This window comes from Moschus berezovskii, chromosome X (genome assembly GCF_049115385.1).
Source record: "Moschus berezovskii isolate FMDL1 chromosome X, NW_MosBer_1.0, whole genome shotgun sequence".
Taxonomy (NCBI): Eukaryota; Metazoa; Chordata; class Mammalia; order Artiodactyla; family Moschidae; genus Moschus; species Moschus berezovskii.
In genome coordinates this window covers 120,642,919-120,659,127 of record NC_142488.1, presented here as the reverse complement: position 1 = coordinate 120,659,127, position 16,209 = coordinate 120,642,919, and the positions used below count along the sequence as shown (strand labels likewise).

Here is a 16,209-nt window from a genome sequence, read left to right as displayed (position 1 = left end):
CTACTTCGCCACCCAACTCGGCCCGGTCCGGGTTCGGCCCGCGCCCAGGCCACTGGAGTCCCCGGTTCGGTCCGGTGTACGGCCACCCACCCCGCCCTTGCCTGGGTGCCGGCCTGGCCCGCTGCCTGCGCCCGCCGAGCCGCCTCGGGCGCGCGGTCCGGGTCCCGGTCCCGGTGCCGGCCTCGGTCCCGGCGGCGTTGCCGCGTCTCGCCACGAGGGCTGGGTCCACGCAAGATCCGAAGCCGCGCGGGGTGGGGGCGGCGGCAAGCAAGTTTCTTTATCTGCCCTCCGCCCCCGCCTCAGGGCCGAGCCGTCCCCCCTCCCGCGGCGCCCCCTTCACCTGGGCAGAGCCCCTCGCCGGCTGGCGCAACTTTGCTCTTCTCCACGCTGCCGGGGAAGCGGGCGAAGCGCGAGGAGGAGGGAGGTGGCGGGGGGTGCTGAGATCAGGCCGCTGGGCTCCAGGAGGACACGTGGGGGAGGAGGGGAAGGAGGAGGAGGAAGGGGGGGCGGGCCTGCAGTTCTCGGGGCTCCCCCTGCCAGCCCCGGGGAAGCCGGAACCTCGCCAGGCAGCCGCAGACCCCGCACTGGCCACGGGGGAAGAACGGAGCCACCTTCCTCGGCCAGCCCTTGGCTCCAGGAAGGAGGGGGGGCGAGCAGCGCCGCTGGGGTCGGAGAGCAGGCGTTTTCGTTCAAGCTTTCTGTGTGACTCTCTGTCTAGGTTTAGCCCCTGTGTAAGCGGGTGGTGGTTAGGGTCTCGCGTGCGCGGGGTAGGGGGCGCCCCCGCCGGACGCCCCGCCCCTCCCCCGGTCCCCCACTTCCCCAACCCGGGCGACCTCGGTGCGTGGTTCCGACGCTTGGGCACCGAGGCCGCCAGCGGGTGCAGCCCCAGCCCCGGCGCCGAAGTGGGACAGGTGCTGGGGAAGGGAAAATGCCGGGGCTCGCTGCCTCGCTTCGCGTCTCCGGGGCGTCCCACCCTTCGTGGCAACCGCCCCGGCTGCAAACCTCCCTAGGCAGACCTCAAAGGGCAGCCCCCGGCCTGGGCGTGGAGACATGGGGGGGGGGGCGGGAGTGAGAGGCCCAAGGGAGGAAGGCGGAGGGGGCGAAAGGTCTGTAAAGTGGGAAGCCTGCACGACTCGGGCCAAAAACCTGGCTCGAAGAGGATTCAGCTTCTGCCCGCTTTCTCTGGGCTCCTCAGACACCAAACTGAACCCCTTGACCCTTGCCCTTTACCCTAACGACTCCTTTCCTGGCCAAAGGAATAAATCCTCCTATGTGTTTACATCCCAGGCTATCCCTGGGACCGAAGGGCTGAGAAGCCTGCGGTCCACACTGGAACTCTGATGACTTTACATTAACTCTGAGGAGCAGAGCAGCTTGCGATGGATCTCAAGCTGCCGGCCTTCTTGCTTTCTCAGTCTTTGGGTGTTTCTTAGCAGTTCCAGCCCTGAGTCCCTGGTGGGGACTTCAAAGGCATGGCCTCAACCTAGAGGGTATTAGGGGAGGTGCCCAGCAGTTCCTGGAGGGTTTAGGGCATTATTGTCAACGGAATGTGAAATGAATAGCAGGAATTTGAAAAAAAATCTTTATGTGCAGATATATTGATATTATTTATTATATATTTATCTATACTAAGGAAGCTGGAGGGTGATTTGGACTAAAAGGAAGCCCAGCAGGATTAATGTCTTCCTCCTCCTTCTCCCCGCCCCCCTCCTCGCCTTTGTCCTAGGCCCAGAGGTTCCATCCCTAAGCTATGGGGTGTCTTCTCTCCTTTGGAAGGACTTTAGAGATGGCAGTTGAGACTTGCCTGCTATGTCTGCCTCACCTGGTTTGAAGGATGCGCATGAGTACTGTGGAGGAGGGCAAGCTGTGAAGGCTGCAGTGGTTTTGCTTTTGAGGCCTGGCGTTCTGCGACCCCTCTTGCTTGTCCTCACCAACCTCAAAATCTATTGCCAGCAGTGAGGACAGACTGCTTGCCATTTTACTTTGCTTGGGGAACCTCTTCATTAGCTGTTTTACTTGACCGCTCCCACCCTGCCATGCACCCCACGCACATACATTAAAAAGTGCTTGGCCTTAGTTGCACCAAGAGAAAGTGAAGATTTGGAAATGATTTGTTTAAGCTGATCAATATATGAACTCAGAATGCATTCTTAACGGGGGGAAATTGCCTCTATCAGGCCTGATAACGCAGACCCCACCAATTCTGCTTTGATTCACATTGGCCGTCTTCAGTGATGTTAATTAACCGGGTGATTACTGCATCTCCACGTCTCTTAAGGCCCTTAGGACCTTAGGGCTACTTTGCTCCTTGGTTTGAGGCCGGGATGGATTTTGGACATCTCCATTCCCTCTCGTTTGTTTCTCACCATTTGGCTGCATCATTTATCTGGCGAAATGAAGGTTGGGGCAAGATGGTTATTTCCTGGCTGAAGCTCTAGCTTTTCTGAGCCCTTTCCTGTTGGGGGGCCACACTTCCTGCCCTACAGGAGATGATGGGAAACCAAGGAGCAGGGTAGGGAGAGCTGTGGGAAACCGTGTAAAGAATGTAGATTTCAATGATTATTTTATTTGAGGCTAGAACCACAATATCATCATCATAATACCTTACCTTTGTACAACATCAGAGTGTTTACAAAGCCCTTTCAGTTGTGTTATTTCATTTGTTTCTCACTACAGCTCTTGATTTTGTAATTGAGGAAACTGAGGCCAGGAGCAGCTGTGAGCAGCTAGCTGAAGGTCACATGTCTAGTGAGTTCCCGAACCAGGATTCAACCTCAGTTGTCCTGTTTCCATATACGGAGCTCCCTTTAATATGGTATGGGGCCTCCATTTCATGTCAAAAATATTCCCTTTCAGTCAGATTTGTTTTTCTAGTTGTTTCTCCCATCAAAAACAGCTGGACTCAGAGAGGCAGCTTGTTGTAATGGAAAGAGGATTGTATGGAGAGTTCTAAGAATCCCATCCCAGTTCTGTCTTGCCGATAGCTAGCAGGGGGACCTCAGGCAAGCCCTAGCATTTAAGCAGTGCCAGCCTTGTGCCAGGTAATGTGTTTTGGGTCTTCCCCGTGCTCTAAAATATAAAAATCAATGCACCTGTCCTACCTCCCTCACAGGCACACACCTGAGCATCAAATGAAATAATGGATGGGAAAGAATTTTGTACACTGTAAACTACTAGGCTCATACAAGAGTTATTATTATTAGCGTTGGCACCACCAGCCCCCTTAGATGTGGCACAGAAATCTAGGGGTGACACTGGCCTGAGCCCTGTCTTCATGAACTGACCAGACAAAACAGGGCATTGAGGGGTGGTGTCCCAGGGTAATTTAGGCCCCAAACCAAACCTCTGGCTAAATTCATAGGATAATTGCTTCAATTCTCTGCTTTGTTCTGCAATCACAGGCCTTGTCTCTCTGGTAAAACAGCCCAGTCCTATGACAACAACAACAATAAAATCCCAGTGGTTTAGATCTTTAGAGTGTCAGAATGAAGCAGATTTGCAGCTTCTGGTCATCCATTCAGTCCCTGGAGTTGAAGGTGAAGTCAGGTTTGGAATGTAGGGTCTCAAGCCTGTCAAAGGACTCATGCTAAGTCACCCTACTTGAAAGCAGACCAGAAGAAATCAGGGTTCAGAAAGAGACTTGTAAATATGGGGAAAGAATGGGGCTGGTACTAGACTGTGAGTTACATACACTATGTGCTGTCCAGTGTTTCACTTTATCTTCTGGGTAGGGCCACAGAGGGCAATTCATTGCCGGTATTCGTATAAATTTCAAATGCACCTTATTGCCGCAGGTTGCTGCTGGAGATGCATTCCAGCAGCTCACTGCAGCTGAGGAAGGCCTGGTCTCTGCCCTCTCAGAGCCCCGGGTCTAGATGGGGAGACAGTGTGTCTGGTTAAACTTAACTCTGTAAACAACTAACAACCTTTCTGGATTTTATAGCTACAGGGGGGGAAATGAGGAAGGGGGCTAAAATCACCCCAGAGCCCTCTCCAGGTCAAGCCTCCTCCCTTTCTGAAGACTCCTAGGCACTTAACAAGGTTCTTAATCAAACAGACAGTGTTAGAGGTGGAAGGAACTCTAAGAAATCAACTGCCCCCCCCTGAAAAACTAGCTGTGACTGCAGGTTGCCAACAAAATCAAGTCCATGAGTCCTCACCTAACTTCCAGGGCCCTCCCTGATTTGATTCCAGCCTTCTTTCCTTCCGTGTCCCTCACAGGGCTTCTGTTCTCACCAAACTGGCCCTCTTGGCATTCCTTGGACAAGACGAGCGCTTCCTTGACTGTCCCCTCAGCTTTATCTATGCCCTTCTCAGCTTGTTGAAATGGCACTCAACCATTACTCAAGCCTGCTCTTCCTGCCACCTCTTATCCCCCACTCCCTGACCCCACAGTACTGAATTGGTCCCTTTACTTAGCACTTTTATGCTCTGCCTATCTATCTTTCCAACCAGATTTTCCCTTCCCTGGATGAAGGAACCCAGTATTTCTCATCTGTGTATCATAGCCTCTGTCCTCCCTTACCAGTGTTGCCCACCCTTGCATGGAGTTGGCCCTCAACAAGTGTTTGTTAAGTGAATGAATGAATGAATGGATGATCTAATCCAACCTCTTTATTTTAGAGTGGGGAAACTGAGGCCCAGAGTTAGTTTTCCTTCTAGCCAGTTATTAAAGATTCAGTTTTAGCAGAATTCTCCAGTGGTCCACTGGTTAGAGTCACAAGCTTCCACTACAGGGGGATGGGTCCGATCCCTGGTCTAGGAACTAAGATCCTGCATGCCACTCAGTCAAAAAAAGGAAAAAAAAAATTAAAGACTCAATTTTAAATCTTGGTCCTTTTTAGTCTTTCTCTTCCCAGTTCTTTCATACAGTCTCTGAAGTTAGACAGATGTGGTTTGAATCCTGGCTCTGCCACTTCCTAGCGATATTACTTTGGACACTCCACTTCTTTCTGAGCCTCAGTTTCCTCATGTATAAAATGGGACCTAATAAATATCTCCTGAAAATGTTTTGAGGGTCAAATGAGTTCTTGTATGTTAAGTACTTCGTAAAGTGCCTGACCTCCAGTAGACATCCTGTAATAGTTTTCTGGTTTTTGTGTTTAACGTGAGGAGTTTTTAAAGAGTTCAGAACTTGGGAGCACCTGCTGAATTCAAGCCTAGAAATAAAAGTCACAACCTGAACACAGAGAAAAAGAGAGGTGTATTTTTGAAGAAGAGAATGGAATAAAATTTAGCTAGACTTTTCAGTCAGTCAAACTATTACCTCTTCCTCCAAAGAGGCTGAAGACGCTCAGGAACAGTTCTCAGCCCAGTAGCCCACATTCGGTGGGAACTCCCCAAATTCCAGTTCCTGGGGCCGTGCATTCCTCTGGTTGAAGTGGTGAGTCTGTGTTGGCTTAGGGATGCTGACCCAAGATTGACGTGCCCTGCTGAAGCTACACATGCTATTCTCACCCCTATCTGTGTGCCTATAGGACACCCTTCACCTGGCCAAATCCTTCAAGCCTCACTTCCATGAAGCTTTCTCTGAATGCTTTTTGCCTCTGAACTCTTGACCTCATAGGTAAGCCCTGCTTAGCAGTTAGTTCTCTTCTGTGTTCTGTGCCTTAGTCCTACCTCTCCATCTGAGGGCAGGCACCTTGTCATAGGCATAGACGGTGCATCCCTCACAATGCCCAGCAGCATTCGAGGAGGCAGAACTCCAGGAATACTTTGGGATTGTTTGACCGTAGGTGTTCAGTGGGGGCATGGGAGCCTTCAAGTCTCACCCACACTCTATCATTTCCCAGCCCCCCAACCTACCTCCCTGCACACCACACTTCTCAAATCATCCACCCCCAGGATAGCCCAACCTTTTCAGTAGCCATCTTCTCTCTTAGAATTTGCAAATATCTGGAGGGCAAGGGCCATGTGTTACTATGTCCTCTGCACAGCCCAGCATAACACTTCCGACATTAACAAACTAGAGTAAGCACATGGTTTTGTTACTATAGATAACTTGGTAAAGATACCATGCTTATTTCAGGACTGTGTGTTTATATGTATTCTTGTGTGTCTGTTCTTGCTCATTAAACTTCAAGGGGCTCCAGAGGAACAATTGTCCATTTTGGGAAGGCAGTCACAAGATAAAAAAGACAAGTTGAGACCTGGGATTTAGATTTTATTTTATTTTTTAAAAGCTAGGAAGCCAGTGTTCTCTCTTCAGTACATACTCAGTTTAAATGCTCATACCGGGACTTCTCCAGTGGTCCTGGTGGTCCAGTGGCTAAGACTCCACGCTCCCAATGCAGCAGGCTCGTTCGATCCCTGGTCAGGGAACTAGATCCCATGTGCCACAACTATGAGTTCACATGCTACATCTAAAAGGCTGACATAAAGAACAGACTTTTGGACACAGGAGGAGAAGGGATGATTTGAGAGAATAGCACTGAAACACGTACATATTACCATATGTAAAATAAATAGCCAGTGGGAGTTTGCTGTATAACTAGAGGAACCCAAAGTGGGTGCTCCATGACAACCTGGAGTAGGGAGGTAGGTAGGAGGGGTTTCAGGAGGGAGGGGTCACATGTATGCCTATGGCCCATTCATGTTGATGTATGGCAGAGGCCATCACAATATTGTAATTATCCTCCAATTAAAATAAATAAAATTTTAAAAATAAATAAATATTAAAAAGAAATGCCAAATACAGTTCCTAAATATGACTCTTAAAAAAATAAATAAATAAAAGATCACAGGTGCCACAACTAAAAAAACACGATCCCGCATGTCACAACTAAGATCCAGTGCCACCAAATAAATAAATATATATATTTAAAAATACCAACACCAAAATTTCTCAAATTTAATATACACAAGTCTTGTGGGCAGTGCTGTCAAAATTCAGATTCCAAGGCACCCACCCACCTGGGCTCTAATTGAATAGGTCTGAGGTGGAGCCTTATACTCTGAATTTCCAATAGTCGCTACCGGGAGGTTGGAACCAGAGGATTCCTAGACGACCCTTTGAAAGACATTGAGCACTCTTTCCATTTTCATTTTCATCCAGGGGCCCCCAAAATTTTCACTGCCAAAGGTTTTATGAGTTTTCCCCTCACAGGCCCCATTTTAAACACATGTAACTTAGTGTGTGCTACACATTGTTGCAAGGATTTTGCAAATAGTAACTCCTATAACTTTTTAAGGTAAATGTTATCATTTTTTCCTTTTACAGATGAAGAAATTGAAGCACATAAAGGTTCAGTGACTTGCTCAAAGTTGCCCAGTTAGTAACTTTTTTTTTGACCACCCCCCATGCCATGTGATACCTTAGTTCCTTGACCAGGGATCAAACCCATGACCTCTGCATTGGAAGGCAGAATCTTAACCACTGGACCACTGGTGAAGTCCTAGTAAGTTTTTTAAATGGAGGTCAAATATACATAACATAAAGTAACAACTTTATTTTATTTTACTTTTTGGCCATACCGCATGATATGCGGGATCTTCATTCCCAGACCCGGGATTGAACCCACTCCCTCTGCAGTGGATGCCCAGAGTCTTAACCACTGGACCACCTGGGAAGTCCCTAAATTAACTAATGTGTGCAATGCAGTGCGGAGGGGGGAATAAATTAGTAATTAGGGATTAACATATACACATTACTATATGTAAAATAGGTAAACAGCAAGGACCTACTGTATAGCACAGGAAACTACTTAATATCTTGTAAAAATCAATAATGGAAAAGAATCTTTAAAAGAATATATATATATGTGTGTGTATAACTAATATACTTGGTGTACATTTGAAACTATCAAAATACTGTAAATTACCTATACTTCAGTTAAAAAAGAGAATAAACAAATGTTTTATAAAAACATTCCATATTAAAAAATTAGAAATCTAGAAAATATTTGTCAATGTTGGCATTAACAATAAATTCAACACTGAAAAATAATAAAGTATGCCTGGCATTTAGTACAGTCACAGTATTGTGCAACTACCTCCTCTGCCTAGTTCCAAAACATTTTCATCACCCCAAAATGAAACTCCATACTTGTCAAACAATTGCTCCCCTTTTGACCTCCCCCCAGACTCTGGCTACTTCCTATCTGCTTTCTGTTTCTACAGATTTACCTATTCAGAATATTTCATTTAAGTGAAGCCATATATATGTGACTTTTTGTTTCTGTCTTCTTTCAGTATCATGTTATTGAGGTTCCTCTGCTTTGAAGCATCTGTCCTCATTCCTTTTTATGACTGAATAATATTCTGTAGTATGGATGCACCACAATTTGTTTATCTACTCCCAGCTACTAGGTTTTGAAGCTGGGATCTGAATCCAGGTAGTCTGGATTCAGAGTCTGTGTTCTTAACCCTCTGTATTCAAAATATTTATCTCCTGGTGGTCCAGTGGCTAAGACTGCATGCTCCCAATGCAGGGAGCCTGAGTTTGAGTCCTGGTCAGGGAACTAGATCCTATATGCCACAACTAAGAGTTCTCATATTGCAACTAAATATCCTGCATGCCGCAACTAAGACCCACCCAACTCAGTCAAATAAATAAATCAATTATCCACTTAAATGGGATATATTTTAAGTAATAATTTTTCATTGAATAGTGTATCAGATACATATAAAATTGGGCCAGAACTTCAGATCAGCTCAAGCTAGTCACACCAAGGTCATTTAATTCTGGCCAAAGCCAAAAACGCTCTCCTTTGTAGTTAACCTCTGCAACCACCTGCTGGTATGTTTCACTAGACCTTATGAAATACCAGCGTAATTCATTGATTCTCTCTCAGGCTATTATGGGTTCAGGGACCCCAGTTTGGGATTCACTGATTGCAAATCCCTGCAAGACACCCAGTCAATGGAGAGATTCTATTGAGTTGCTCATTAAATTCTACTGACAATCTAGGAAGTGGGCTCATACATGTCAGAAAGGTTTTCCACACCAAGAAGCTAAATAAGAAAGGAGTTGAAAATTAACCTTTACTAAATTGGCAAATTCCGGGTTTCCCTGGTGGCTCAGTGGTAAAGAATTCGCCTGCCAATGCCAGAGACACAGGTTCGATCCTGGTCTGGGAAGATCCTACATGCCATGGAGTAGCTAAGCTCGTGCACCACAACTACTGAGCCTGTGCTCTAGTACAGCCTGGGAGCCGCCACTGCTGAGCCCACGTGCTGCAACTACTGAAGCCTGTGCTCCACAGCAAGAGAAGCCGCTGCAAGGAGAAGCCCGCACACCGCAGCTAGAGAGTAACGCCCACTCGCCACAACTACAGAAAAGCCCTTGCAGCAATGAAGACCCAGCACAGCCAAAAATAAGTAAATTAATTAAATGTTTAAATTGGCAAATTCCCAAATCCAGAAAATCATTCTGCTTCAATGTTCTAGTTAACTAACTAGAGTTTCCCCACCAAGGGTGCCCATGGCTATGTACCAGGAACCAATAAGACAGCCTTTCAACTGCCCCCACTGGATGCAAACTAGTACAGCCACTATGGAGAACGGTGTGGAGCTTCCCTAAAAACTGGAAATAGAACTTCCATATGACCCAGCAATCCCACTGCTGGGCATACACACCGAGGAAACCAGAATTGAAAGAGACACATGTACGCCAATGTTCATCGTAGCACTGTTTATAATAGCCAGGACATGGAAGCAACCTAGATGTCCATCTGCAGACGAATGGATAAGAAAGCTGTGGTACATATACACAATGGAGTATTACTCAGCCATTTAAAATAATACATTTGAATCAGTTCTAATGAGGTGGATGAAACTGGAGCCTACTATACATAGCGAAGTAAGTCAGAAAGAAAAACACCAATATAGTATATTAATGCATATATATGGAATTTAGAAAGATGGTAATGATGACCCTATATTCAAGACAGCAAAAGAGACACAGATGTAAAGAACAGACTTTTGGACTCTCTGGGAGAAGGTGAGGGTGGGATGATTTGAGAGAATAGCATTGAAACATGTATATTATCATATGTGAAACAGATGGCCAGTCCAGGTTCTATGCCTGAGACAGGGCGCTCAGGGCTGGTGCACTGGGATGACCCTGAGGGTTGGGATGGGGAGGGAGGTGGGAGGGGGGTTCAGGGTGGGGAACACATGTACACCCATGGCTGATTCATGTCAATGTATGGCAAAACCCACTACAATATTGTAAAGTAATTAGCCTCCAGTTAAAATAAATTAATTAATTTTTTAAAAACTGCCCCCACCAAAAGGTGACAGCCTAAGCTGGACTTCCCAGAGAGACCTTCCAGACCCAAAGTGTCTGCTCTGACAAAACCTGAGGTGAGAATGCTGTTCCAACACAATGCTAATCCCATGATTTTTCTCCTGACTCTTCAAGGCTGTGGACAAAAAAAAAAAAAAGAATCAGGCTTGCATCTCCTTTGGAGGTTTGTGATACCTGTGCCACATGTCTGAGAGCCCATTTGATGTTCTGAGCACTGCCCTCTTCAGAGGAGCCCCTTGTTGCCCAATCAGAGACCCAACAACCGAGGCTGGATTCAAAGCCATTAGCCCTGGCTTCTCTCCGCAGAATAAAATGAACAGCAAGGAGAGCCTGAAGGGGGAAAGATGCTACAAAACAGGTTGCTTGCAAGGCAAGAGAGCAGAAGGCCTGGCACTGATGGGAAAGCACTCAAAAACTGTTTGTTGATTGAATGACTGACTGAAAGAGAGCCTTCTTCTTGGTCTGGAGGTCATTATGGAGGCATTGTAGAGCCGCTCTGTGGGGTCAGAGAATGGAGGGAAGTTGGCATGAGTCTCACGCACCCTGCCAGGACCTACACAGACTATGTTTTTCTCTGCCTGAAAATTTCTCCCAGGCAAAGTTCTCAGAGCCTGCAAGTCTCAAAAGTAGATTCCTTGGAGCTCACTGTGTGCTTTATTCTGCTGAACTCAAGTCGAAGGGACTTAACAGTGCCATAGTGTTGTGTGGAGAATCTGATGAGAGCACCTATATAGAAGTATATTGAGAAAGACAGAAGGCCAGGGAATTCTTGTGAACTTACCAATATGGGTCTACACAGTGTAAATGACTCTTTGTGTTACTTGGCCAAGTAGGTTTCTATCTGTGGGTCTTATCACTGAACATGCACTTGTGCAGACACCCTCCCCCCACACACACACATTTTATAATGTGGTAAACTCCTGTTTGCCAAAATCCAAATAACTACAACCCTTGAAGTGTCAGAATGCTCCTTATGAGATGTAATGCAATAATCCCTTACATTTGTAGAGGGCTTTGCAGGTCACAAAGTGCTTTCTCATCCATGACCCCGTTTGTTTTTTGATTGCTGTTCAGAATGGTCCTGACACTTTGCAAGAGCCTGGGAGAGGGTCTTGTGAAGTATCAAAGAGTGATGACATGTGTAATGCCCGTGGCCTTGGCTGGGGGCAGGGCCTCCGAAGACCATGCCCCTAGTTAAGGCAGAGACATCAGGGGTACAGTGACTGTCACAGACCCACAGGAACATACCAGCATTTGGGGGACTGGGCTGGTGGATGTGACGGCTAGAGCTGAAAGCTGAGACTCTTCTGCCCACAATCAGCACAGGACACCAGAGGAGGCAGAAGGATGGGTGCACCCATCACTCTTTCCTTCCAGCAGCCTTTCCATCACTCAGAAGGAGTTTGTTCTGGGTGTTGAAAGTACAGAGACGAAGGAGACTTGTCTCCTATGGCACTTCCCTGGCTGTCCAGTGGCTAAGACTCCCCACTCCCATTGCAGGGAGTTTGGGTTTGATCCCTGGTCGGGGAACTAGATCCCACATGCTGCAACTAAGAGTTCACAGGCTGCAACTAAAGATCCCACATGCCACAACTAAGACCTGCTGTAGCCAAATATACAAGTAAATAAAATATTGCTTTAAAAAAGTAGGTGCATTCATAACACAAAATAAGACGTGTCTCCTGGTTCTCCGTGGCCATGTGATTTGTGAGGTCTTCTCCCCTTCAAATCGCTCCTCCTTCAGTAGAACCCTAGCTTTCTAAAGAGAAAATGTTGAGGGAAGAAGTTCCACCCAATCACTCCCTCCCATTTCCCTCCCTATCTGTCTCTGAATCTCTTTCTCACATACACACACACACACCCCTTCACGCAGGGCCACAAAAGCCTCAAGGCTAACCTGACTGTGTCATGCTCCTCTATTAAAATGGAGAGAGCACTGAATAAAACAGATCAATGGGAGCAAAATGAAAATTCATAATGCACAGTAACAATAATAGTAATACCTCATATCTATATAGAACTTACTAGTTTACAAAACACCTCCATCTTTATTCCTTTATTTGGTCCTGTGTCCTGTCATCATCTTTCATATTCACCTTCTGATTTTGATCTCCATCTACGAGTGAAGCAAGACTAAGGCAGGGCTAAGAGTCCCTCTGCCCCTCACCTCCCCAGGTAATGAACCTGCCACCCAGTTTGTCTTTTTGCACTTTTCTCATTTTCTCTTCCCCCTTTCTCTTGCTGTGTTGTCTGTAGAGCATGAAGTTGCCTATGACTCAGCTTCCCAGTCTCTTGGGAGCCTGGAACCCCATGGGAAAAGGCTGCTGATCAGTAGCCCCTCAAATTGGTCCACAAATCCTTTGCCTCCTGCCAGGATGGGTGGGATGGGGAGGGGAGACCCTCTTCTTTGGGTAGTTCCCATATGCGCCCTAAACTACCTCAATGGACTGGGCAGCCTGGCCTGGGAGAGAAGGTGCAGCTTCCATAGAACAAGGAAAGGAGGATGCTGTGAGGTTTTCAGTAGGATGTAAAGGGAGGCTCTGAAGCTGAGAAGGCAGCCACTGAGTGCCGACATACAGAAGGAACCTGCTTCATGCAGGAGAAGATGCTAGTGAAGGAGAAAGAGGAGCCCCCATTGCATCCACTGGGTTTTTAGGCCTTTTCTTTTTTAACCCTAACTAGTTCACTCACCCCCGTTCCCTCCCATGCTCCCATATTCCCTTCATTTCTCCAGTCTCTTCACTGACCCGGTTCTCCCTCCATTCTTCTCAGGCAGCCCCAATTCGCTGAGCTAAAAATGCCCTCAGTGAAAGTCCACTCCAGGTTGTTCTGAAGCCGTCCCAGCCACACATTCTCGCACTCTCCCATCCCTCTCTCTACGTGGTACTTAGCACATGGCTCTGGCCACACCAGTCACACCCTCCACCTGGCCAAGAGCCAGCCCCCATAGGAATGCCCGAGAAACTAGGGAGGAATAGGGGGTATAAAACCACTATGCTCTGGTGATTTGCAGTAGTGGAGGATCAAAGCCGGTCTTCCCCTGGTAGGAGGGGTCAGGGCCGTCAGTCCTCGCGGTTGCAAGCAGGGGGCCCAAACAGCAGGGGAAAGCTGCTTTTAGCAAGTGGCCAGGTTTAAAAGGGACGATTGTGCCTAGTGGTTGCCATGCTGGGATGGGTACAGAGACACACGATCTCCTCCCTTCAACCCTGGATGTGACCAGGAGTCACTTGAGGCTTCCAGCCTTGCCCAGCCTCGGAAACTCCCTTCCTTCAGGAAAGGAGATTCATTCCAGCCCAGGAGCCCCTGGCCGAGCCCTCTTCCAGCTCCTACCCTAACGTTTGGGGCCGGCCGAGTTAGCATTGTCACTCCGGCAGTGGCAGCCAGTGTGGGGCGGGAGTGTGTAATTGCAACCACTTCCTGCCCCAGCTTGCCCTAGGACTGGCCCCGCCCCTGAGGACAGTCGGGGCGGGGCCCAGGTACAGTGAAGAAGTCCGATTGGTGGGGGGCGGGGGGGAGCTGCCGAGGGGGGCGGCCCTCAAGGGAAATCAGCTGAGACTCATAAAGGCCCGAGGCGGGGTTCGGGGCGGGGGACGCCCTCGGTTTGAGCCTGCTGCACGAAAACGGCTGGGGCCTGGGGCATTCTATTGGCACAATCCGTCCCTGCAGAGAAGAATCCAGACACCAGTCCCTCTTGAACTAGTATACGACTAGCTCCAATATTAGCTTTATTCATGAGCACTGCTCTCTCTGAGCAAGTTAGGAGTGAGAAGAAGCAAGGGATGGGGGCTCCTGAAAAGACTTGGGTGGTACACAACACCTTGGTCTGCAAGAGCCTCTCCCTTCCTGGAGCTTCCAGGATTCTCTGGCTGCTGGCATCATCAGTCTGTCGTCTACGCAGGCCTCAGAACACCCATTGTGTGCAAAGTCTGTACTACATCAGGTACCCTGGAGGTCCAAAAGAAGCAGAAAGGTGTCTCCTTCCCCTCAGGACATTAGGGTGGCAGAGTGGGAAAAACGTGCCTTTGATAGTAAAAGATGCACCATCCTCATGTATTAGCTGTGTGATCTTGGGCAGGTGCTTATCTTCTCTGAGCTTCAGTCTCCTGATGTGTCAGATGAAGCTAGGGGTGGCGGTAAAGGTCAAATAAAACACGCTTTGAAAGCTCTAAAGCACCCTACAAAGGCAAGGAAGGGATGCTCACGTTAAGTGGGGCGGAGGTGGGAGAGATGACCCTGATGGGGGGAAATGAGTGGGCACCAACGATGAGGGCACAAGCTATCCACCGGAATATTAAAGGAGCTTGCTGCAAAGGGGCTAGCAGAGGCAGGTGAGGGTGGGGGGCCGGTTAAGTCCTACCGGCCTTTCACTTGGAGGTGGGTCTGAGAGGAGAGCCCCCTAAGAAAAGGTGAGCAGGCAAGGTGGAGAAAAAGCTATAATTCCTCTCCTTTTGAAAAGGGCTTGCCATGGTCGTGGTTGCCTTAATCATGCCCATGTGAAGAGAGGCCAGCAGTGGGTGAGGAGTTTTGTCTGGGGGGAGGGGGTTGCCTGTCAGCCCTCGAAGGCAGCAGCTGGAAGCGCGCCGCTTGCTCGCATACCACGCCTGCAGCGTGCACACGGCTCACTGGAATGAGCCCGGAATGTCTCCTCTCCTCGCCCTCTGCAGACAGAGGAGAGCCGAGAGGAGCCAGGCACGCTAATGGCAGCTGCAGACCTGTAGGCTTCTCGGTCCCCTTGGAACTCTGGTGAGGGCTGCCTAGGCCCAGGTAGCCCCTGCCCTGCCTTCCTTGTTCAGCAGCCACTCAGAGGTGGGGTCATCCTTATTTGCTAGGTGGGTGTTGGGGGGGAGGGTGTACCCGGGTGTAGCTAGTGATGGCACATGTTTCATGGATGCACCCATGTTGTGCATGTGTCTGCATACAAACATGTGTCATACATGTGCATGCTCCAAGTGGCATGCATGCGCGATTGCCATTTCTGCTCCTGTCTGACTTTGGACCTTTTCAGCTGTAAAATGAAGAGACTTGTAGCAGAGCCTCTCAGAGGGCCCTTTCAGCTCAAATGTTCACTGTTTCTGCATGTATGGTTGTGGCTGCTTAAAAAGTCAGGAAGGGCAGTGAAAAAAAAGTCAGCCAAACCAGTTGTGATGTTGGTTACCGACACTTCAGATGTTTAGGTTTGAAGATTCAACTTTCAAAAGGCCAGTTACTTGGCATCATGTAACGTCTGTTCATTTTCCAAGGAGTGGTCTTACACTGACACCCAGACTGTGGCATGATTTGTCGATTTGGTCTGTGTTTACATGTATGTGAGTGTAACTATGGGTGCAGGTTTAAATTGCATCACAGAATATTAGATCCTGGAGGTCATCTAGTTGAATCCCTTCCATTTCTGGTTCATTTATTCAACAGACTTTTTGTGAGCCAGGATCTGTGTGGGGAGCCGCAGAGATAAATAAGACATAGTTTCTGCCCTCCAGGAGCTCACAGTCTAGCAGGGGGGAGAAACATGTAAACAAATAGTTACAATACAATGTGATAATAGAGGTATAAATCCTACTCTATGGGAGCCCAGAGGAAAGACCAATTAATTCTGCCTGGAGGTGTCTGGGGCAGAAACTGCAGTGACAGTCTCACAATCATTCTACATCCAATGAGTTTTTACCTTCACTTCCAAAATATTCATCCTTGTTCTCCTAACCAGCCAGCTTTGTTCTCAGGAAATCTGGGAACTCCTAGGGAGCTGGGAGAGAGAAGTTCCCGGCTGGGAGCATAAGGCTGTGAGCGGAGAAAGAGCACTGAGGGCATTCGAATGGCCCATCAGCACAACCCGCAAAGGACTGGCCAAGTGGCATGCTAGGGCCAGTACCGCCCACTGGGAGCCCCTGTGACACACACCTCTCAGCTCTAGGCCAAGGATGGGGACTGAGTGGGAGCCCAGGGGCACTGAGACTCCAGCCTTT

At 48.3% G+C, this 16,209-nt stretch overlaps 1 protein-coding gene across 1 annotated transcript in view; it reads right to left on the bottom strand.

Moving 5' to 3' along the window:
* BCORL1 (BCL6 corepressor like 1) overlaps positions 1–678 on the bottom strand; it is a 61,558-nt gene extending 60,880 nt beyond the window's left edge. Inside the window, exon 1 of the mRNA XM_055438478.2 lies at positions 341–678. The gene's annotated coding sequence lies outside the window, so the exon portion shown is untranslated. The remainder of the gene's footprint in view (positions 1–340) is intronic.
* Positions 679–16,209: the final 15,531 nt, after the last annotated feature.